Raw genomic sequence first — 26013 nt, 5'->3', positions numbered from 1 at the left:
CAGAGCACTCCTGTATCCTTGTACTTGAATACACATGACAATAAAACCTAATTTTAATTCTAACAGACAACTGATCCTTGTGGAACACCACTGATCACAGATCTCCAGTCAGAAAAACACCTCTTTACAACTATCTTCTGTCTTCTATTACCAAGCCAACTTTGCATCCAACTTGCCAAATCACCATGGAATCCATGTGACTTAATCTTTTAGACCAGTCTACCATAAGGGACCTTGTCAAACATTTTGTAAATCCATGTAGACAACATTCACTTCCCAACCATGATCAATCATCTTCGTCACTTCCTCAAAACATTAAATGAAGATTGTGAGAAAGAACCTACCCCCATGAAGCTATGCTGACTACCCATGCTAAGTCCATTCTTCTCCAAATGCAAATGATGCTTGTCCCCAAGTATCTTCTCCAATAATTTCCCGACCAGTAATGTAATGCTCACCAATCTATATAATTTCCTGGATTATCCCTCTTGCCCTTATTAAACAAAGGACCAACATTGGCTATTTTCCAGTCTTCTGTGGCCTCACCTATGGCTAAAGATGATACAAAGGTCTCTGTCAAGGCCCCAGAAATCTCCCTTTTTGCCTCCTTCAGTATTGTGGGATAAATTCCATTGATCCTGGGACTTATCTATCTTAATGTTTTTCAAGATACCCAATACGTCCTGCTTCTTGATGTCAACATTCATAGAGTATCAACATATCCCTCTATAACCTTACCATGTCATTTTCCTTGATGAATGCTAATCCAAAGTACTCATTAAGGACTTCATCCTCTTCCTCTGGCTCCACACATACATTCCTTCCTTTGCCCTTGAGTTGACCTACCCTTTCCCTAGTTATCCTCTTGTTCCTAATATACATATAAAATGCATTGGGATTTTCCATAATGCTACTTGCCTAGTTCTCCTAATTTCTCCGCTATGTTATTTCTGTTTCCTTTAGCCTCCTAAAGGATCTTGTTTGATTTCAGTTTCCCAAACCTTAGATTTGCTTCCTTCTTTTTTTCAACTAAACTTTCAACATTTCTTGTCATCCAAGGTTTCCAATTCTTGCCATCCTTAACATTTCTTTTTACTGTCAGTCAATTTTGTATCCTAATCTTTTAAGAGCCACAGGCAGATTTTAAGAAGTGCGGGCTAACTTTACTTAGTAGTATTCTCCCACAAAAGTAGGCTTTCTCCTGAACATTTACTACAGTGTTTAATGTGAGCTGCGTGGTAAATCATTAAGATAAGCACCAAACTTGCAAGCAGCCTCTGTCATTTTCATCAGATGCAGAGTGTTCACGCAACATGATCCATGCACCAGTTCATGGGCCTTCTCTCTTTTCAGTCCACTCGGTCATGGACAAAGTGAGGATGCCCTTTTTCGTCAAGTAAATGCAAATTTAGAAATTGACAGTTCATCTGGCACAAAGACTTGACAAAAGAAATTCCAAAATAGCTGTAAGTACTTGGACTTTTTTTGGGTGGGGTGGGGTGACAGGTCAACAGTGATGTCACAATAGCAGAACAAATTCCAGGGCTTCCTCTTCCCATGCTCCTTAAAACAGCTTCCTGCCTTTGAAACCAAGCAAAGAAGAACTGCAGCTCCAGATTCACGTTCTTTCTACAAACCCAGACAGTGCTTTTTAACCAATGGAGCTCTAGATACCATGAATCATCTAGATGAATGCAGAAACAAGATTTATCTGTGACTTGGTGAACAAAATTAAAGATGTTGCATTAAATCTTGCAAAATCTTAATCTTGATCTTTAGCACCAGCAGCTAATGATCTTTCTCTACAACTTTGTGTTCTTTACAATCTGAAAAAATTATGAAGCTGCTTAGAGGTGCTTGTCAATTTGTGTGCATAAAAATGTTGCTACTGTATTAAACAAAGGTTAACATTAGCATTTTCATATTTTAAATCATCTCCTCTAAAAGCATTTAAAATAACAGCTTAACTTTACGAGACTGCATAAAAATATGTAAATTGACGCATTCAGTCATGTTGTTGCACATTTCTCCAATTGTTCAAATGGTTCTTTGAATTTATTAAATTATGCACTTCTACATTATACCATAGCTTGACACTATATACTTAGCAAAATCAAGAAAATGCTAACATAAATGTTTGAGTACATTACTAACCAATGATAACCTTTAAAGGAAGTAGATATCTGGTCTTCATTAACACTATTGTTATAAATGTCAGCATGAATATTGTTATGGACCAGGTCAGACACCCTCAAAACATTTTAAGAAGGTAGCTCAGAACCTAACTTTTCTAGTTGTTCTAAGCAGATGTAAGGTGAATATTCCAGGAGTGATGCAGCTGGTTAAACCACTCGATTTTAAACAAGACAGAACTTATTTACACACGGACAAAAGAAAATAGAATACAGAATAACATAACTTATCTAAAAAACCCATTCAACTCTATTGTGACTTAATGATGCTGTACCGAATACCTGCAACATCCACATAAAAACTCCCTTGGCAAAATGGTAAAACCAAACACAGGTTCTTACAGGAGAGATGCCAGAGAGAGAGAGTCAGCCAGAAAATCCCTGTTGGTTCAGGAAACCTTCTTCCCCAGCAGCTTTCTTTGATCAGCAGATTCAAACAGACTGCTTGCTAAAACCAAACCAAACCAAACCAAACCCAGAACTAACTCTGAACTGGGAGAATTGGCCGCTACCCTTTCATTGTACAAGTGCTTTAAAAAAAACTTAAAAGCCTTTTCAAATTGATTTATCCAGACATACTGGAACCTCTGCATTTGCAACCCTTCTTATAATAACCAAGGACAACATGACCTTGTTAAAGGAGCAGCATTGTCACAATATCAAGTAGAGATCCCATATAAAATACAAATTAACTTCAAAAATTAATAACCAATAATTTTAACCCTTTTGATTTCAGGTTATGTCACTGTCCATTCAAAATTATTGCCTACTATCTGAATTTGCATTTTCTTGTATTACATATATCTAAGACACCATTTACTGAGACTGACCTCCAACAGTTCCATGCTGGACTTTACAAAGAAAATCACCTGGCAGGCGCACAGTTATAAACCTACACAAAACTCCAGTCATTGGCATCTAAATAGAGCTAAAATTTACTATCAGCATTAACTGTTTCTTCATCATATTTAAAACTGCTTTGGCTAATTGGAGTTAAACAACACTAAGCATGAATGTAAATCATTTTTGGATTACCTTAGAAGGTTTATCTTGCTCTACTTCTCGAAACATCATTTAATTGCACACCTGGGCAAGTTGTTGGAGGGAATCCTGAGGGACAAGATGTACATGAATTTGGAAAGGCAAGGACTGATTAGGGATAGTCAAGATGGCTTTGTGCATGGGAAATCATGTCTCACAAACTTGACTGAGTTTTCTGAAGAAGTAACAAAGAGGATTGATGAGGACAGATCTATATGGACTTCAGTAAGGCATTTGACAAGGTTCCCCATGGGAGACTGATTAGCAAGGTTAGATCTCATGGAATACAAGGAGAACTAGCCATTTGGATACAGAACTGGCTCAAGGGTAGAAGACAGAGGGTGGTGGTGGAGGGTTGTTTTTCAGACTGGAGGCCTGTCACTAGTGGAGTGCCACAAGGATCGGTACTGGGTCCTCTACTTTTCGTAGAGGATGCGAGCATAAGAGGTACAGTTAGTAAGTTTGCAGATGACACCAAAATTGGTGGTGTGGTGGACAGCGAAGAGGGTTACCTCAGATTACAACAGGATCTTGACCAGATGGGCCAATGGGCTGAGAAGTGGCAGATGGAATTGCATTCAGGTAAATGCAAGGTGCTGCATTTTGGGAAAGCAAATCTTAGCAGGACTTATACACTTAATGGTAAGGTCCTAGGGAGCGTTACTGAACAAAGAGACCTTGGAGTGCAGGTTCATAGCTCTTTGAAAGTGGAGTCGCAGGTAGATAGGACAGTGAAGGCGGCGTTTGGTATGCTTTCTTTTATTGGTCAGAGTATTGAATACAGAAGTTAGGAGGTCATGTTGCGGCTGCACAGGACATTGGTTAGGCCACTGTTGGAATATTGCATGCAATTCTGGTCTCCTTCCTATCAGGAAGATGTTGTGAAACTTGAAAGGGTTCAGAAAAGATTTACAAGGATGTTGCCAGGGTTGGAGGATTTGACCTATAGGGAGAGGCTGAAAAGGCTGGGGCTATTTTCCCTGGACCGTCGGAGGCTAAGGGGTGACCTTATAGAAGTTTACAAAATTATGAGGGGCATCGATAGGGTAAATAGGCAAAGTCTTTTCCCTGGGATTGGGGAGTCCAGAACTAGAGGGCATAGGTTTAGGGTGAGATGGGAAAGATATAAAAGAAACCTAAGGGGCAACCTTTTCACACAGAGGGTGGTATGTGTATGGAATGAGCTGCCAGAGGAAGTGGTGAAGGCTGGTACAATTGCAACATTTAAGAGGCATTTGGATGGGTATATGAATAGGAAGGGTTTGAATGGATATGGGCCGGGTGCTGGCAGGTAGGACTAGATTGGGTTGGGATATCTGGTCGGCATGGACTGGTTAGACCGTAGGGTCTGTTTCCATGCTGTACATCTCTATGACTATGACTCAATGCAACACCACAGAAAAAGTGTCATACATCTGCCTTATTACCAACATACTGGTATTCACATCAAAATGTAAAATGATGATTCCATAAGATCATAAGATATAGGAGCAGAATTAAGTCATTCGGCCCAGACTCTGCTCCGCCATTCGATCATGGCTCAGCCCCACTGTTGCCTTTTCCCTGTAAGCATTGATTCCCATACCAATCAAAAACCTATCTCTGTCATAAATACGACCAGTGACTTGGCTTCCACAAATCTCTCCGGCAATGGGTTCCACAGATTAACCACTCTCTGGCTGCATAAATTGTTCCTCCTTCGTTTCTAACGAGTTGTCCCTTCAATCGGAGGCTGTGCCCTCAGGGTCCTAGTCTCCCCCATCATTGGAAATATCTTTTCCACATTCACTCTTTCTAGTCCTCTCAGTATTCTGTAAGTTTCAATCAGATTCTCCCTCATGCTTCTAAATGGCATCAAATTAAGACCTAGAAGTCTTAATGGGGCAGCACGTTGGCTCAGTGGTTAGCACTGCAGCCTCACAGCACCAGGGACCCAGGTTCAATTCCAGCTTCAGGTGACTGTCTGTATGGAGTTTGCACGTTCTCCCCATGTCTGTGTGGGTTTTCTCCACATGCTTTGGTTTCCTCCCACAGTCCAAAGATGTACAGGTCAGGTGGATTGGCCATGCTAAATTGCCCATCAGTGTTAGGTGCCTTAGTCAGAGGGAAATGGGTCTGGGTGGGTTACTCTTCGAAGGGTTGGTGTGGACTTGGTGGGCCAAAGGGCCTGTTTCCATACTGTAGATAATCTAATCTAAACAGCTCCTCATACGACAAGCCCTTCACTTTTGGGATAATTTTTGTAAACCTCCTCTGGATGCCATCCAATGTCAGCACTTCCTTCCTTTGATATGAGGCCCAAAAAAGTGCTCACAATTTTCCAAATACGGACTAATCAGAGCTTTATACAGCCTCAGGAGTACATCACTACTCTTGTATTCTCGCCCACTTGAAATGAATGCTGACATTGCATTATTTTCCTAATTGCGAGCTGAATCTGCATGTTAACCTTAAGAGAATTGTGAACTTGCAACTCCCAAGGGACCTGGCACCAAATCCAAGCCACCTGGTGCCTGGAGGAAGAACGCCTCATCTTCCACCTTGGGACCCTCCAATTGCACGACATCAACATCGATTTCACCAGTTTCCTCATCTCCCCTCCCCCATCTCATCCCAGATCCCAGAACAGCCCTCTTGAACTGTCCTACCTGATCCCCTTCCTTCTCACCTATCCACTCCACCCTCCCCTTCGACATATCACCATCACACACCACTCAAATCCACCTATCGCATTCCCAGCTACCTTGCCTCCAACCTAGTTATCTCTCAGCCCCTTTCCCCACCTTCCCCCCACCTTTCACATTCCTGATGAAGGGTTTATGCCCAAAACGTCGATTCTCCTGCTCCTTGAATGCTGCCGGATCTGCTGTGCTTTTCCAATGCCGCACTGTTCCCTAGTGGGCTCAACCAAGCTGCTCAAAAAAAATTCTCGTTGACATCCATGAATTCCTTTCCTTGAGACCTGCTACCAACCTGATTTCATGAGTGCAATTGCCTATTGAAGACCCCCATGATTATTGTAACAGAAAAGCCATGTAAAAAAGGCACTATCTCCTGATTTATTGTCTTCCCTACATCCTAATTACTGCTAAGAAGCCTGGACACAATTCTCATCACAGTCTTCTTTCCTTTGTGGTTGCTCAACTCTACCCACACTGTGTCTATGCCTTCTGCCTCTGTATCAATTCTTTCTATCGATTTACTTTAATTATTTTCCAACAAGACGAGTCCAACCATTCTGCTTATCTGTTTGCCCTTCGATAGGATGTGTATCCTCGGACGTTTAGTTCCCCGCCCCGATTGTCTTGCAGCCACATCTCTGCACAGTACCTGCCGATTTCAATGTGTGTTACAACCTTATTTCATAATACCGTGTACATTCAAGTACAACACCTTCAGTCCTGTATTGAATGCCTGCTTTCTAATGGTTGTCTCCTCATCTGGTGAGCCTGGAGTTAGATTCCTGACTGTTTCCATACCCTCTGTCCTATTACTTGCACTGGAAACTTTAATAACCTCTGCTGAGCCCTCCTCTGTCTCTAACCCTTTTTTTCATATTATTCCATGTAACTGAATTCACACCCTTACTACTTAGTTTAAAGCCCTTTCTACAGCCCTAGTTATACAATTTATCAGGATTCTGATCAAAGTACGATTCAGACGGAGCCTGACCTAGAATTTCATGGATTTGAAATATTCAATGGAATGTAATTTAATACTCCACGTGGCCCCGAACTCCCTTACCTCCAACCAATTCAAGAGGTTAGTTCAGAGGTGGGTATCCATGTGATCAGGCTGGAGGGTGCAGCATGGGCATCGCCATATTTGTGCCTTCCCCCGATTGAGCTTAGGGAGGGAAAGGTGGATGGCAGCCTTCCTTGCCAGAAGTCAATTAATGGCTACTTATAAACCTCATTTCACTGCCTTATTGAAATGGTGGTGGGTGGTTTAAACTCCATCCACATGGGAAGTCTGCATAACAAAATCTGCCAGATTTACCTGCGTATGACTGCACAGAATCATTCACAAGTACTCCACACTCTGTTATGCAAACTGGCTTTGGAAATTGGGTGGGTCTGTTGAAAACAATCTCCTGTACTTGTTCCTGACCGTTAACACCTTGTTCTGTGCACCTCTAATTTGCACATTTCCAGCACATGTAATAGAATCATAGAGTTGTACAACATGGAAACAGATCCCTGGTCCATTACGTCCATGCCAACCAGATATCCTAAATTAATCTAGTTCCATTTGACAGTATTTGGTCGATATCCCTCTGAACCGTTCCTATTCATATATCCATCCAGTTGCCTTTCAAATACTGTAATTGTATCAGCTTCCACCACTTCCTCTGACAGCTCATTCTATATATGCACCACCCTCTGCGTAAAAAAGTTGACCCTTATGTCCCTTTCATTTCTTTCCCCTCTCATCTTAAACCCATGCTCTCTAGCTTTGGACTCCATACCCTGGGAAAAGGTTCTTGGCTACCCATGCCCCTCATGATTTTATAAACCTCTAAAGTGACCCCTCAACCTCCAATGCTCCAGGGAAAACAGCTCCAGCCTATCCAGCCTCTCCCTGTAGCTCAAACTCTCCAACCCTGGCAAATTCTTGTAAATTGAACACTTTTCATAAAATTCAATTGGTTAGCTGATCACAAATCCTTTATGGTTTTAATTTAAGTGAAATACAATCATTTCATCATAGATGAAACAGAATAAAGTGGTTAAAGACCTATTGCCTACCTTCAATGTTGCATTTCCTTGCCATTTCAGGGGCTACTCACACATTTTCTTTCTGAGTGAATATGTCATCATGCAAAGAAAAGGATATCATGTAATCAAGTACATATAAACAAAGTTCAATTATATTTACAACACAAAAATTATATAGAATTTATTTTCCCTAATGTGTGTTTGTTTTGTTGTTAACTGAGAAGATCGTGCCTCACAAACCTTATTGAGTTCTTTGAGAAGGTGACGAAACAGGTGGATGAGGGTAAAGCAGTTGATGTGGTGCATATGGATTTCAGTAAGGTATTTGATCAGGTTCCCCATGGTAGGCTATTGCACAAAATATGGAGGCATGGGACTGAGGGTGATTTAGCGGTTTGCATCAGAAATTGGCTAGCTGAAAGAAGACAGAGGGTGGTGGTTGATGGGAAATATTCATCCTGGAGTTCAGTTACTAGTGGGATATCGCAAGGATCTGCTTTGGGTCTAGTGCTGCTTGTCATTTTTATAAATGACCTGGATAAGGGTGTAGAAGGACGGGTTAGTAAATTTGCGGATGACATGAAGGCTGGTCTGGATAGTGCCAAAGGATTTTGCAGGCTACAGAGCAACACAGATAAGATGGAGAGCTGGGATGAGAGGTGGCAAATGGAGTTTAATGTGGAAAACTGTGTGAGGTGATTCACTTTGGAAGCAGTAACAGGAATGCAGAGTACTGGGCTAAACGTAAGATTTTTACTAGTGTAGATGAGCAGAGGGATTTTGGTGTCCAGGTACAAAGATCCTTCAAAGTTGCTACCCAGGTTGATAGGGTTGTTAAGAAGGCATAAGGTGTGTTAGCTTTTATTGGTAGAGGGATTGAGTTTCAGAACAATGAGGTCATGCTGCAGCTGTCCAGAACTCTGGTCCAGCTGCACTTGAAGTATTGCATACAGTTCTGGTCACCGCATTATAGGAAGGATGTGGAAGATTTGGAAAGAGTTCAGAGGAGATTTCCCAGGATGTTGCCTGGTATGAAGGGTCGGTCTTATGAAGAAAGGCTGAGGGACTTGAGGCTGTTTTCGTCAGAGAGAAGGAGGTTGAGACTTGACTTAATTGAGACATATAAGATAATCAGAGGGTTAGTTAGGGTGGTCAGTGAAAGCCTTTTTCCTTTGATAGCGATGGCTAGCATGAGAGGACATAGCTTTAAATTGAGGGTGATAGATATAGGACAGATGTAAGAAGTAGGTTCTTTACTCAGAGAGTAGTAAAAACATCGAACGCACTGCCTGCAACAGTAGTAGACTCGCCAACTTTAAGGGCATTCTAATGGTCATTGGATAGGCATATGGATGAGAATGGAATAGTGTAGGTTAGATGGGCTTCAGATTGGTTTCACAGGTCGGTGCAACATCAAGGGCTGTAATTTTCTATGTTCTATGTAATATGAAATAGTAAGACATCATACAGGATACCACCTAGAAAGAATCAAAACGTTATTCATAAATACATATTAAGTTAAGCCAAAATACATTTCTAGTAACCTAAGTGTTACAGGAGGAATAATCTTTTTTAAAAATCTTGCCCTTAGCAAAGGTTGCTGTGATAAGAAATTCATATTTCCATAAATATAACATTTTGGACAAAAGGCATAAATTATTCAGGCTATTTCTTTTAAGAAGATTAACTGTAAAAGTTTCATTCAGTGAAGTTATTTTTAGACACTAGTTCTAGCTTTTTAAGTTCCTAATTACTGTATATCTGCTATTATATATTACAAATGGTGAGAGAGTGCAACAGAAGAGCATGGACCTGTAGATGATACTGTGATTATACTTTCATAACTTTGAATATTACACATCATAATTCATGAAACGTAAGGCCTTCATGATAATTCCAGCTGCAGAACTTAATATTCATCATGATAGCAGCTTACTTTCACTGATTATAGAGTCATACCTTCCACATAGGAAGATGGTTGTGGCAGTTCGAAGTCAGTCATCTCAGCTCAAGGACATTTCTACAAGTGTTATTTAGGGTAGTGTCCTCGGCCCAACCATCTTCAGCTACTTCAATGACCCTCTCTTCATCATAAGATCAGAAATAGGGATGTTCACCAATGAATGCACAATCTTCAGCACCATTTGCGACTCCTCAGATATTGAAGCAGTGTATGTTCGAATGCAACAAGATCTGGACAATATTCAGGTTGGGCTGACAAGTGGACGTAATATCTGTGCCAAACAATGATCATCACTAATAAAAGGCAATCCAACTATCACCCCTTGACATTCAATGATGTTACCATCACTGAATCCCCCAATATCAACATCCTTGGGGTTACCATCGACCAGAAACTCAACTGGACTAGCCATATACAGAGGCTATAAGAGCAGGTCAGAGGCTAGGAATATTGCAGCATGTAACTCACTTCTAGACTGTCCAAAGCCTGTCCACCATTTACAAAGCATGTCATGGAATGCTCCCCACTTGCCTGGATGGGTGCAGCTGCAATAACACTCAAGAAGCTTTACACCATTCAAGACAAAGCAGCCCAATTGATTGGCATGACACGTATAAGCATTCACTCTCTGCACCCCTCAGTAGCAGAAGTGTGTACTACCAACAAAATACACTGCAGAAGTTCACAAAAGACCCTCAGACAGCACCTTCCAGCCCCAATCACTTCCATCTAGAAGGACAAGGGCAGCAAATACATGGGAACACCACCAGCTGCAAGTTTCCGTCCAAGCCACTCAACATCCTGACCTGGAAATATCTCACCATTCCTTCACTGATCAATATCCTGAAATTTTCTCTCTAAGAACATTGTGGGTCTACCTATAGCACATGGACTGAAGTGGTTTGTAAAGGCAGCTCAACACCACCTTCTCAACTACAAACAGGGATAGGCAATAAATGCTAACCCAGCCAGTAATGCCTATATTGCTGAATAAAACAAAAAGAAAGCAAACAGCTTATAAATGTAAAAGAAAGAACTTGCATTTCTACAACATCAATCACAAATTGGGGTTGACACAAAGCATTTTCGCTGCTGTCATCTTCTTCCCAGAAAGTGGGCTACTGTGGATCTCCACTTTTGCCCAGTGCTGTCCTTATACCCCAGTCCAACACCAGCATCTCCACTTCATCAATAGTGGCATCCCTAAATGCTACTGTATAAAAATGCATCTACAACCTTGTGATGACACTTTGGCTGGGATCATTAAAATTTAGCAAGTGCTTAGAATTTATTTCTTTTAAGATGAACTGAAAAGTCATACAGAAAAAGTATTCTCAGGCATCTTGATATTACTCTGTAAACAGGCACTACAAAATGGAAGACAATATATATAATCTAACTCGCTTAAGCTCCTTCACTTACCCTAAGACAACATTGTATTTCTACTTGTCCCTGCTGCAGGAAGAAATTTGTGATCCAAAACTGATTAACTGAAATTGTGACTGGAACCCTCTATCTTATAATGAGCTAACTTCCACAACTACAGTCAATGCTGTCCAGGAGTTTGTTATGAGTATCACAAATAATTTGGTAAACAAATTCAACATCAATATACCATCACAGCAGATACACCACAGGCACACATTAAAAGGAAAATAACGATAAACATATCTGCAACATGATTCAATGCCACATGAGGGCAGACTTGTTTAATGCGATCAAGCAACTGAGCCAAAGTTACAGATCAAAAAAAGACTTGCTTGATTTGCCTACCTTTAAACATTAATTACTTTTATTCCAGTTTAAATAACAGGTTTTGTTGTCACTTCAGTATCCAAAAGAACATAATATATTTATTGGGATGCTGAAGTCCTAATTGCAAGAACATAAGAATCTACAAGTACAATTTGTTCCTACTTAATCAGAATGAATTTCAGCGTCACACAGTGCTATTTAATAAAAAACAAAGCCACATTTCTGCACATCCCATTGGGAAAAAAAAACTTTATTTAGTGGTGAGAAATTATAGTACTATAAATGAAAAGTTGTTTCATGTAACAAGCACCAAATCCTGTTGCCAGAGATGCAATGGTTGATACATTAAACAAGACATTTTGTACCATCATGTATTCAATTCTATGGCATACAATAAATTCGCTTCAGAACAGTCAAATAGTCAAATGTTAGAATGAAGATTCGTCTTCAGAGTTGGCCTTCACAGTGTAAGATTTCAAAGGAGTAGTTGCGTAAGTACTCCCTTAATCTGCAGCCAGAAATTCTATGATGACAGAACACAGAAGTTGCCTGGCAACAGATGCCAAATGGGTGCTGTGAGTTGTGCCTGATTCATCCCACTGGCATCTATCCAAATCTCACATCGGTTCACTGTTTAATCTTTAGAGCTGTTTCACAATTCACAGTTGTGAAAAGCAAACAACACTGATCGAGTTTTTAACCTGTAACCGTAAACGAGCTGCTCGAGAAGTAGTTTCACTCTATGAACAACTACAAGCTTGTTTAATGCTGATAAATCAAGTCTTAACTATTCAAAAACTACAAACAAAATGGCCATGCAACCTAGCTGGCCATGTACTGTTTATCATCAGGGAGCCACACAGCATAAAAAAAAAGATAGATTGGCTGCTCACACCAGCAGCCAATCTATCCAAGTCCCATTTTTCTGCACTTGCCCGGTAGCCTTCCGTGCAATGGTGCTTCAAGTGTTCATCTAAGTACTTAAATATTATGATAACACCTTTCCAAGCAGCAAGTTCCAGATACTCACTACCTTCCTGATAGAAAGATTCTTTCTTAAATGCCCTTTGAACCTCTCCCTTACTTTAAATCACTGGTTATTTTCCCCTCTCCAAAGAACATAAGAACCAGAAACTCCTGCTCTTAGCAATTCAGCCCCTTGAGCCTCCTCTGCCATTCAATATGATTGTAGCTGATCTCATCTCAGCCTCAACTCCATTTTCCTGCTGACTCCTCATAACCCTTCAACTTGTGACTTATTAAAAATCTGCTTATCTCCTCCTTAAATGTATTCAGTGTCCCAGCATCCGCCACAATTTAGAGTTGAATTCCACAGATTCACAACCCTGAGAAGTAATTCCTCCTCATTTTGGTTTTAAATCTGCTACCTAAAACTAATCCTCTCATTCTAGATTGCCCCAGGAGTAAACATCCTCCCTAAATCTACTTTGTCAATCCCCTTTAACATCTTTTATAACTCAGTTAGATATTATCTCATTCTTCTAAGCTTCATGGCGTGTATGGCTTGACTGCTCAATCTCTCTTCATACAACAAATCCCTCAACTCTGAAATCAATCCAGTAAAGCTGTTCTGAATTGCCTCCAAAGCAACTACATACCTCTCAAGGGGACAAAATTGTACTCAATACTCCAAATGTGGTCTCAGTAATTCCTTGTAGAGTTGCAGCAATTTCCTTACTTTAATACTGGATTCCTTTAGCAATAAATGCTGAAATTCCATCTGTCTTCCTTATAACTTGCTATAAGTTTCTCTCCACTTAAACAATAAGTTGCTTTTCTGTTCCTCCACCAAAATGGATAACTTACACTTATTAAAATTCATCTGCCAAATCTCAGCACTTTTATTTAACCTATCCATATCAGTTTGTAAATCTTTCATTTCTACATTTCACCTTACTTTCCAATCTGTTTTATTTGGTTATAGTACAGTACTTTCTATCCCTTCATCCAAGACATTTATATAGATTCTAAATAGTTAGCACGTAAGGACCAAACCATGTGGCACCCCACTAGTTACATCTTGCCAACTATTTATCCCGAATCTCTACTTTCTGTTGGTTAGCCAATCCTCTATCTAAGTGAGGAGAAAGTGAGGACTGCAGATGCTGGAGATCAGAGCTGAAAAATGTGTTGCTGGAAAAGCGCAGCAGGTCAGGCAGCATCAAAGGAGCAGGAGAATCGACGTTTCGGACATAAGCCTTTCTTCAGGAATGAGGAGGGTGTGCCAAGCAGGCTAAGATAAAAGGTAGGAAGGAGGGACTTGGGGGACGAGCGTTGGAAATGCGATAGGTGGAAGGAGGTTAAGGTGAGGATGATAGGCCGGAGAGAGGGTGGGGGCGGAGAGGTCGGGAAGAAGATTGCAGATCAAGAAGGCGGTGCTGATTCCAAGGGTTAGGACTGAGAAAAGGTGGGGGGAGGGGAAATGAGGAAGCTGGAGAAATCTGCATTCATCCCTTGTGGTTGGACGGTTCCTAAGCGGAAGATGAGGCGCTCTTCTTCCAGGTGTCGTGTTGCCATGGTCTGGCGATGGAGGAGGCCAAGGACCTGCATGTCCTTGGCGGAGTGGGAGGGGGAGTTAAAGTGTTCAGCCACGGGGCGGTTGGGTTGGCTGGTGCGGGTGTCCCAGAAGTGTTCTCTGAAACGTTCCACAAGTAGGCGGCCTGTCTCCCCAATGTAGAGGAGGCCACATCGGGTGCAGCGGATGCAGTAAATGATGTGCGTGGAGGTGCAGGTGAATTTGTGACGGATATGGAAGGATCCCTTGGGGCCTTGGAGGGAAGTGAGGGGGGCGCAAGTTTTGCATTTCTTGCGGTTGCAGGGGAAGGTGCCGGGAGTGGAGTTTGGGTTGGTGGGGGGTGTGGACCTGACGAGGGAGTCGCGGAGGGAGTGGTCTTTTCAGAATGCTGATAGGGGAGGGGAGGGAAATATATCCTTGCTGGTGGGGTCTGTTTGGAGGAAATGACGAAGGATGATACGATGTATCTGGAGGTTGGTGGGGTGGAAGTTGACGATCAGTGGGGTTCTGTCCTGGTGGCGATTGGAGGGGCGGGGTTCAAGGGCGGAGGAGTGGGAAGTGGAGGAGATGCGGTGGTCCTGGTGGCGATTGGAGGGGCGGGGTTCAAGGGCGGAGGAGCAGGAAGTGGAGGAGATGAGATTTCCCCTCAGATCTTTAAAGACCACAATGTCCCCTCAGATCTTCAAAGACTGCAATTTCCCTTCAGACGTGGTTGACAATGCTATCCACCGCATCTCCTCCACTTCCTGTTCCTCCGCCCTTGAACCCCGCCCCTCCAATCGCCACCAGGACAGAACCCCACTGGTCCTCACCTTCCACCCCACTAACCTCCAGATACATCGTATCATCCTTCGTCAATTCCGCCACCTCCAAACAGACCCCACCACCAAGGATATATTTCCCTCCCCTCCCCTATCAGCGTTCCAGAAAGACCATTCCCTCCGCGACTCCCTCATCAAGTCCACACCCCCCACCAACCCAACCTCCACTCCCGGCACCTCCCCCTGCAACCGCAAGAAGTGCAAAACTTGCGCCCACACCTCCTCCCTCACACCTCCTTCTCCCACTCTGCCAAGGATATGCAGGTCCTTGGCCTCCTCCATCGCCAGACCAAGGCAACACGACGCCTGGAGGAAGAGCGCCTCATCTTCTGCTTAGGAACCCTCCAACCACAAGGGATGAATGCAGATTTCTCCAACTTCCTCATTTCCCCTCCCCCCACCTTTTCTCAGTCCCAGCCCTTGGACTCAGTACCGCCTTCTTGACCTGCAGTCTTCTTCCCGACCTCTCCGCCCCCTACCCCTCTCCGGCCTATCACCCTCACCTTAACCTCCTTCCACCTATTGCATTCCCAACGCCCCTCCCTCAAGTCCCTCTTCCCTATCTTTTATCTTAGCCTGCTTGGCACACCTTCCTCATTCCTGAAGAAGGGCTTATGCCCGAAATGTCGATTCTCCCGCTCCTTTGATGCTGCCTGACCTGCGCTTTTCCAGCAACACATTTTTCAGCTCTATCCAAGTGAATAAATTACACTTACCTACATGTGAGTTTAGTTGTGTACTAAACTTTTGTGTGGCACCTTATCAAATGCCTTCCAGAAATCCAAATACAGTAGCGCCTCAACTTACGAACTTAATCCGTTCCAGGACCCGGTTCGCGAACTGAATCAATTTTTCCCATTGTTCGGATAGCGTAAGAATGCTTGGATGTAGCAACGAATGATGTTCATAGCGCGCGCGCGCGCCAAAGATGAACTGAATGAGATCACGTGGGGCCCGAGAGCTTTTGCGGTCAGAGCGCGCGTAGCAAAGCAGAACAATGAAACCACGTGGTCCAGTTCGTACCTTGAATTTCACATGTACATTGAAGCAAAATTTTACTTACAATCCTGTTCGTAAACCGATTTGTTCATGAACGGGGTCGTTCGTATGTCGAGGTGCTACTGTATAGTACTTCCATTCAATCCCTATAACTTACCTTGCTTATTACATCTTCAAAAGAACTCTAGCAAATTAATCAAACATGATTAACCCTGCATAAAACCATGCTGACTCTGATGGATTTATTTTGACTTTCCAAATGACCTGTAATTACTTCCTTCATAATGGATTCTAATAATTTCCCAATGGCACATGTTAAACTAACTAATCTATAATTCCCTATGTTCTGCTTCCCTTCCTTTTTGAATAAAGGCATTACATTAGTATTTTTCCAAAACGATGGAAACTTTTCTGCATCCAGACAATTTTGAAATATTCTAACCAATGGATTCACTATCTCTGTGGCTATTTCCTCTAAGATTCTGGAATGTATTCCATTAAGGCCTGGGGTATGGCAATTGGTGGATACATTGACTTCTAAAGAACATTCAAGAAAGTGTCACACATAACAAACTTAGGATGAAAGTCAGCGAATGAGGACTCAGGAGTCCAGTGACAGCTGAACTATAAAATAGCTACAAAATAGAAAATAGATAAAATGGCACTAGTTGGAAATGGCAGTTGTGCAGTAACCAATGTTGCTCAATACATACATATCCAATATAGATTAAAATCAGAAATTGATTATGTGAGGCAAAATTGTAACTGTCAAAGGAAGTCAGGTGCAGGTATATTTGCAGGGATCAGGAATCCAAAATAATCCCACTTGGAGTCACAGAGATGTACAGTATGAAAACAGACCCTCCAGTCTAACTCGTCCATGCCAACCAAATATCCTAAATTAATCTAGCCCCATTTGCCAGCACTTGACCCATATCCCTCTAAATGTTGTAATTGTACCAGCCTCCACTACATCCTCTGGCAGCTCATTCCATACATGCACTATCCTCTGTGTGAAAAAGTTGCCCCTTAAGTCCCTTTTAAATCTTCCCCTCTCATCCTAAACCTGTGCCTTCTACTTCTAGACTCTCCAACCCAGGAAAAGACTTTATCTATTTACCCTATCCATGCCCCTCATGATTTTATAAATCTCTATAAGGTGACCCCTTAGCCTCTGATGCTCCAGGGAAAATAGCCACCACCTATTCAGCCTCTCCCTATAGGTCAGATCCTCCAACCCTGGCAACATCCATGTAAATCACTTTTGACCCCTTTCAAGTTTCATATCCTTTCTAGAGGAGGGAGACCAGAATTACACACAATATTCCAAAAGTGGCCTAACCAATGTCCTGTACAACTGCAACATGACCTTTGCTTCTTGAGTAACCCAGTGGATTTGCTGGTGAGTAGACAACTCCTCTGGAACTTTGGTTAAGCAATTTAAGCATTTACATCTCTAATTAACGAAGGATTTACACAAGCATTCTAGATTTAATAGCCAGCATCATGTTTCTGAAACTCATCTGGGCCAACAAGGCAAGAACACAATGGAAAGATCTTCTTCAGTGAAAATAAGGGGCTCGGAACTCAAAGAGTAAAACTGAACAATTGTATCCATGCCTGCATGAGAGGTTGCCACTCCCAGCACTGACTGACAAATGATTTCCAACATCTCGAAAATCAGTTAATCAGTTTTGGACTTCGCTGAGCATGATTGGAGCTTCTCCAGCTGTTAACTTTTAATGCAGCATACATGTAGTTAATGCCAACAATGTTCTACACAGACAAAAGCTGCAACAGAGGACGGGGGTGGATAAAAAGATCGAGCTCAAAGGAATTGGGTCACCCACTCCCAACATCTGCAGCCCCCACCCCCCTGCACCCACCCCAGCCCCCCACCAACCCCATACAAGATGTACAAGAACCACTTTTACCAACATGCGTGTCCATCTGTACTTCATGAAGCTCAATTTTTCACAGCAAGTTGCTGTTGCTATCTGTAGCCTTGTGAAACTAGATACACTTGCCAGTTAGACATGGCCTTCACAGAAGCCACCACTACAGGTTTCCATCTATTGTCCTGCCTCCCCCGTTCATGATTATCCGACTCTCTCTACTGTTCTGCACTCTCTTCTGCAAGGAGACAAAGTAGAGAATTAAGCATGAGAAATAGATTGTGTGGAAAGGGTGGAGGATGACGTTTTTTTACAGGGTGACTGATGCATGGTTGTGTGATGTCATTAAACTGAAATTGAGTATATGTTGGGATCTAAGATGCTTGAGTGAGAGGAAAGAAATCAGCTGAAAGATCTATTCATCTCAGGAGTGCTGTGCAAACAAATGCTGCAAAACTCATCTCACCTGCTCCATGAGATGCTGCTGACTGCCTGTCTTAGGATCCTTCTCCACCCAGTCCTGCAGTTAATCCTGACCGACTATCTCAGAGTCCTCCACGCAGCTGCTTCGCCAGGTGATGTGGCCTGCTTGTCTAAGGTATCCTTTCAGGTAAAAACAATGACTGCAGATGCTGGAAACCAGATTCTGGATTAATGGTGCTGGAAGAGCACAGCAGTTCAGGCAGCATCCAAGGAGCAGCGAAATTGACGTTTCGGGCAAAAGCCCTTCATCAGGGATAAAGGCAGTGAGCTCACTGCCTTTATTCCTGATGAAGGGCTTTTGCCCGAAACGTCGATTTCGCTGCTCCTTGGATGCTGCCTGAACTGCTGTGCTCTTCCAGCACCATTAATTCAGAATAAGGTATCCTTTCACCTGCTCCTCGCAATATAAATGTGGAACTAATCAGTCAGTGATGGTATGGCTTAGTAGTCACAATTTATGTCAAATTTAACACTTTCGGACAATTTGGTTCAATCTGACTCAAGGCCAGAGATATTGTCAGTAGTTAGGAAATGGAAAAACGGAGACCAGAAACAACGGCTTCAGTTATCCAAATATGGAACTGGAGGAAATTTCCACTTTTCCATATCAAATATTGGATATCTGACAAGTTAGAAATGGTGGGAGGATTGAGAGAGGTAGTTGTATGGTATAGCTATGTATCAATAGTGTTTTTGTGAAAACTGAGTGTGTTGCAATGAAATCACTGCAGAATGGCATACATGCTGATGAGAAATAGGAAGGGGCCAATGATAGATATTTTGCAGACATCAGGTTAAAAAGATGAAAATGAGAAGAAAATCTATCGGAAGTGATTCTCTAGCTGGATGTTTTAAAAAATTCTCAAGGTCAAGGACCAGGCTCGCAGGAAAGTAGTCTGACACAGAACAAACAGCCAAGAGGCGAGTCTGCTAGAATATAAGTGTTTTATTCCCCGCAGTGTCCCCACAACCAGTCTCGTACTTACAACGGGTCTGGCTTATACTCACTCTACATGTTACCAAAACTGGGAGCCGTCAGTTCTCGTAGAGCGGTTGCCAACAACCCACGCTCGGCGGTTAAACGTAACCCCGGAGCAGACTCTACCGAACTGGAGACTTCTCCAGCTGATATACCCTTTTCCAGATATAAACATTCATGTGAACAGCAGAGCAAGGCTAAAAAACACATTCCATTCTGGTTACATACAGATAAGAAGATTCACACGGGAAGGTGTATAACAAGATTCACACGGGACTAAGCGACACCTTCCATTTTCGGTTAGATTCACACATGTATTGGGACACAATTTTAACCCTTTCACCACACTGGACTAGATAAGAAAGAATGGAGCCAGAAGGACACAGCCCTATGCTACTCAATGGAGGTAAAGGAGAATGGCATGGTCAGTTAGCTATGTCAAAGGCAGATTGTGAGGATAAAGAGGGATTGTTTACCATTCTTATAATCAATATAGGATTTCATTTGTGACTTCAGAAGTCATTCTGGTACTGTGACAGTGAAAAACACGACTGAATGAATTCAAACAATGAGTTTTCAGAAAAGACACGGATTTGGGAGGCAATTATCTGTTCAAGGATTCTGGAGAAGAGAAGGAAGTTGAAGGTGAGGTGGGAGTTTACAAAATTGCAGAGGCGGGGACGGGGTCAGTGGGGTTATTTGTGAAGTGGAGTATCGATGGTAAATTTGGAGAGACACAGTACCTGAAGGGAAGGTGTTAATAACCCAGCAATTTGTTTTTGTACCAGATTTCCAATTTCTGCAGTTCTTTGTTTTATTTTTGACTGTTAACAGTATCAGCCAACATTGGAGCCAGGCAGAGAATTTGGATGGTCAGAAAAACAGGAAGTGGTTCTCAAAGCGAACTCAGAGAGGACATGAGGGAAACAGGAGAAAAACTGACAATGATTGGGGCTCAGAGCCAGGAACGTGGAATTGTAGAGAAGGCACTTTACAGAAAGATTGGCTCGGTTAGCAATGGGAAGGGCCAAGGCAGCTGATAGGTGAATTCAAATTTTTTTTTTCAAACACTTCACAGCAGCATTGTGACTCCTTTGGGTATAAAAGCTATTGAACAAAGTCCAATGGGAGATAACGCTCACTCCGGTCAAAGTAGCAGATTCCATGGGTGGGAGGGTATGCTGTTGAGTGGCATGAACAGACTGACACCAAGCTGCAAGATCTGAAGAGTCTTGACAACCATTTCTGTTCCTTCTGACCTCACAACATTAAGAAAATAAAACATGTTTCCCTTTTGGAGATACTCACAGTGCGCTCTTTAGGTACCGTACATTTGTAATCTTAATATTTGAACAAAGTAAGACTAGCATGCATAATACACTCACAATCCAGTTCCCCACAAAATGCAGCATGATCTAAAACAGTATTCGGTGCTGATACTTAAACAGCCTTCTGCCTGTTTGGAGCAATAGTAATAGCTGTCCATTTAGAATTCTGTCTAAAAATTGATTCAAGCAGGAAAAAGATATAAAATGGTCCAGCAAGGTAATCTTCCTTTAGTCTTCTGAACTGAAAAGGCTCCCTTAAATCTCAGCTCATTGTCAAAGCATTACAGCAGATTAGTCAAAACATATGAATACACAGATAATTATACCTTGCGTTACATTTGCAACTGCTGCATAAATATAGATAAAAATGTATATGAATGTACTTGTTTGAGAATTGAATTAAGAGTGATTACTATAATGGAATTATTACTTTTAAACAATTATTAGGTTGGTAGACAAAATGTTCCAAGATACTCTTTTGGGCCACCCTTGGATAAATAATCACGTATAATTTAAACCTTTGGTAAGCATAAAACAATGATGTACTTGAAATTACTGAAACCTTTCTTTGAAAATTTTTAATCAAAGACAGAAAATTATTAAAGCAGCCTAGTAATAGCAGGCGCATTATAGAGGGGAAGATTCAGAATGATATATTTTTAAAATTCCGCTTTTTAAAATTAAATTTGAACTGAAGGAAATGTTGACCAAGTTGTAAACTGGTAAAAGTAAATTTAGGACTTATGACCTGAAGTGATTAATATCTGGATGGGCCTTTGATAAGGCCCTGAAATTACTTGGGATATATTAGACTCGGTAAAAGATTTAAGGCAGATACATCAAACTTCCACAATATGGATATACTGAAAAGATTGTCGAAGATACAGCCATTTTGAAAGAAATGTTAAAGTAGGTCTTCTACATATTTGGATGAAGGTAAAATATCACAGAGCAATTTTCTGAAATGGAGTGAGTTCTAATGATGCTGGAGTAAACATTTATCCCTCCATACAACACTATCTTGAAAGGATTAAGTAGACAATTCTTAAACTGATTTTATTTTGGGGGTTTACTTAGATAACAATGATATCACTTCACAAAAAAACTTTGAAACACTTTGCAACTTCCTGACAGTGTTGGATAAATGCATGTCCCTATTTTTATAAAGGCTAAATAGGTATTTTTTATTAGAGTTAAAATTAGAAGCAGTGTCTTAGTTATTCAGGTTATGGATAAACGAATAGTGTCACTTATCCATTTCATTAAAACCTTTACAATTTATCAACTTTGAGAAGCTGCTGTGTTGTTTTGATTTGGAATTCTGAAGAATAGAATATAAAAAGATATAACATTGCGCCAGATTCAAAGTGCTAGAGAAGATCAGCAGATCTGGTAGCACCTGTTGAGAGAGAAACAGAGTTAATGTTGAAGTCTTCCATTCCAAACAACAGTCACATCAAACTCAAAATATTAACTCTGATTCTCTTTCCAAAGATGATGCCAGACCTGCAGAGTTTCTCCAGTCATTTCCGTTTTGTTTCAGATTTCCAACATCTGGTTTTACATTTGCATTTACTCCAGATTCACCTAAGTTAACAGAGGTATTGATGGCACACTTTCAAATTTTAAAATGCAAATAAATCAAAAAGAGAGGGAAAATATGACACAAATGAGGATCAAAATGAGGCCATTAGAGTTCAATGAGATCACAGTTGACCAGTTTATGTTTATAATTTCACACTTCCATTTATACCCAATAATCCTAGCTTCTTGTTCAGCAATAGAATCAGCACATGCATCTTTCCTTTAAGAATATTCAATGACCCCTCCTCTTACTTTCTGAGGCACAAAGTTTCAAAGTCAAACAATTCTCTTAAAAATAAAAATAACCCTGCTCATTTCTATCCTCAAATAACAACTCTATATTTTTAAATGGTACACTTAAATATGGACGTATCTAAAACAGGACAACGTCACTTTCTACTTTGGAAAAATCTGCTCGCAATCATATATACTTCAAGTAAGTCATCCCTCACTCTTCGAAACTCTAGTGAAAAAAAGTTGTATCTGTCCAACCTTGCCTCACAGAAAAAGCTGCTTATTTCCAGACATCAATCTAGTAAACTTCCTTGAAACTTCCACGATGCAATTACAATCTTCTTTAAGTAAAGAAACAAAAACTGCAAGCAATAGGAGAGACATGGTCTCACCAATGCCCTATATAACTGAAGTACAATTATACCCTTTCTTGTATGTTTTATATCTTTCATCATGATAGATATCATTCCATTAGCTTTCCTAATAACTTACACATGCATGAGGACATTTGGATCCCTCTGCAAATCAAAATTCTGCAGTCAACCTCCATGAGGTCATAAGCATTTTAAAAATTATTTCCTGCCACAGTGAATAATTTTACATTCCCCCCCCCCCAACCTATACTTGAACAGACCAGGCCAGACCCCATCAAAACATTTTAAGAAGGTAGCCCAGATCCTAACTTTGCTAGTTGCTTTAAACAGGCGCATAGTGGATTTTCCCAGAGTGATGCAGCTGGCCCAACCATCAGTTTTAGACAAAACAGAATTTATTTACAGACTACTGAATGAAACACAAACAAAACAGAACAAAATTTAGAATAACAACCTATCTGAAAACCCACTAGAAGAAAGTGAGGACTGCAGATGCTGGAGATCAGAGCTGAAAATGTGTTGCTGGAAAAGTGCAGCAGGTCAGGCAGTATCCAAGGAGCAGGAGAATCGACGTTTCGGGCATGAGCCTGAAGATTCCTGAAGAAGAGCTCATGCCTGAAACGTCGATTCTCCTGCTCCTTGGATGCTGCCTGACCTATCTGAAAACCCAATCAACTCTATCGCAACTTAATGATACTGTTTCAAATACCTGCAGCATTCCTTGGCAAAAAAGGTAAAATCAAATACAGCTCTCCTGTAAGAAGATGTCAGAGAGAGAGTAGTCAGAAAACCTCTGTTGAATCTGGGACCCTTTTCTCCCAGCAGCTTTCTTTGACCAGTGGCTTCAAACAGACTGCCTGCTAAGAGCTGCTTTGGGCGGCATGGTGGCTCAGTGGTTAGCATTGCTGCCTCACAGCACCAGGGACCCGGGTTCGATTCCTGTCTCGGGTAACTGTCTGTGTGGAGTTGGTTCCTTCTGCCCGTGTTTGAATGGGTTTCCTCCAGGTGCTCCAGTTTCCTCCCACAATCCAAACCTGTGCAGGTCAGGTAAATTGGCCATGCTAAATTGCCCACAGCGTTAGGTGTATTAGTCAACGCTGGATAGGATAGGGGAATGGGCCTGGGAGGGTTACTCTTTGGAGGGCCTGTTTCCATACTGTAGGGAATCTAATCTGAAAAAACCAAACCAGAAAAACCAATGAATGGGGGGGGGGGGGGGCAACGTTTTTACACAGAGGGTTGTGTGTGAGTGAAGTGAGCTGCCAAATGAAGTGGTGGAGGCTGATACAATTGCAACATTTAAAAAGCATCTGGATGGGTATATGAATAGGAACGGTTTAGAGGGATATGGGCAGAGTGCGGGCAGGTGGGACTAGATTGGGTTGGGATATCTGGCCGGCATAGATGAGTTGGACCAAAGGGTCTATTTCTGTTCTGTACATCTCTATGACTCTAACTGGCTACACCCCTTTCATTATACAAGTATTTTTTAAAAGGAAATTTAAAAGGCTTTTCAAGTAGATATCCCCAGACATATCTACCTTTATGACCCCTCTTGAAAAAAAGCCAACGACAAGATAACCTTGTTTAAGGGGCAGCATCATCACATACTCCATCTACCAGGGTTTTGTTGACTCACTCATCCTATTTATAATCGATCTACAATCTCCTTATGTCATAGTCACAACATTCTTTCCTGCCTATCTTTGTGCCACCTGTAAGTTTAGCTATGACTGCGCCACAAGATCCCTCGCATTTATGTATTTTCTAAGCAACCTGCTCAGGAAAGGTTATTATACAGGCCTCTTAGATCAGAGATAAGGACATTACCACTGTCCCATTTACGTATACTTTCTGTTTTCTGTCAACCAGCTAAACAATGTTCTATTCGCGTTAGTACGATACGTCCTACACCATGTTTTTCTACTTTGTTCAAATTCACAGAATTATGGTGCAGGAGACAATTCAGCCTGTCGTGCCTGTACCAGCTTTATTATTGAACCAATATCATACCTTTTCCCCACATCCCTACGTGACATTACTGTCTAAATAACTATCCAATGGCCTTCTAAATGCCTAAATTGAACCTGCTGCTACCACGTTTCCAGTGTATTCCATTCGTTAACAAAACGCAGAGAGCAAATGTTTTTGTTTTGTCTCAACACCATTGCTTCGTTTGCACGTCACTTTAAATTTATGCCCTCTCATTCTTATTTATTTTACAAAGGGAAATAGCTTCACCCTTTCTACCCTGTCCAGCCTGCTCATGATTTTGAAAACCTTAATCAGATTTCCTCTGAGCTTTCTTCTGTTCAGGGAGAGATTTTTACAATTAGTTAACGAACACTGTATAAGATGTACAAATTAAAATTATTATTCTAAACGTAAGGTACGAATAGCCAGGCACTTGTTAAAACCTTGCCTCTAATCCTTTGTTAAAACTGAAACATGATTCAGTAAACCTCACCAAAATACCCTCTCCTGGATGTGATGGAAAATCAGTACAGCTATTCTCCCTTAGCAACAAAAGAAAATAAAAATTGGCTTTGTGGTTGATAGTATGGAGAAAAGCTGTAAATGGTAGAAAGACATCAATGGACTAAACAGAAGCAAATAAAATTCAGTCTAGAGAATGGTAAGCAAATGTATCAGGGAGGAAAAACGAGGCGGGGAATACACAGTAAATGGTGAGATTGTGGGACCTGCAGAAGAACAGGGGGACCTTGAAATGCATGCCTATACGTCACTGAAAGCAGAACCAAAAAATGAGGCATCTAGAAAGCATATAGCATACTTTTCATACTCTGGGCTTCAGCCAGGAATAAGAGCAGTGCAGTTATGCTAGAACTGTAAAAAAAATTTGTTAGACCATAAAAACAGAAATTGTAAATCAGAAACAAAAACAGAAATTGCTGGAAAAACTCAGCAGATCTGGCAACATGGACCCACATGGGTCCTAGTTATGCCTATATCTTTGTGGGGTATGTGAAACATTCCTTGTTCCAGACCTATTCTGATCCACACCCACAACTCTTTCTCCGATATATCAATGATATCATCAATGCTTCTTCCCCTTCTTGTCCAGAATTGGAAAAACTTAATCGATTTTGC

General features: G+C 41.5%; 1 protein-coding gene across 12 annotated transcripts in view; it reads right to left on the bottom strand.

Annotated features, from left to right (window-relative positions):
- The window catches only part of arhgef37 (Rho guanine nucleotide exchange factor 37), a 236463-nt gene that overhangs the window by 192123 nt on the left and 18327 nt on the right, over window positions 1–26013 (bottom strand). For 9 of the 12 annotated variants that reach the window (XM_087995405.1, XM_087995412.1, XM_087995410.1 and 6 more), the window contains one exon: window positions 7982–8033. The exons of 2 other annotated variants lie outside the window; for them this stretch is intronic. The gene's annotated coding sequence lies outside the window, so the exon portion shown is untranslated. Of the gene's footprint in view, window positions 1–3227; window positions 3303–7981; window positions 8034–26013 lie in introns of all 12 variants that reach the window. One more of the 12 variants, XM_087995407.1, reaches the window with a different exon arrangement.

The sequence above is a fragment of the Chiloscyllium plagiosum genome, unplaced genomic scaffold, assembly GCF_037043375.1.
Source record: "Chiloscyllium plagiosum isolate Xiang-an unplaced genomic scaffold, Cpla_swu_hap1 HiC_scaffold_16, whole genome shotgun sequence".
NCBI classification, from domain to species: Eukaryota; Metazoa; Chordata; class Chondrichthyes; order Orectolobiformes; family Hemiscylliidae; genus Chiloscyllium; species Chiloscyllium plagiosum.
This window is presented reverse-complemented; position numbering and strand designations above follow the sequence as displayed.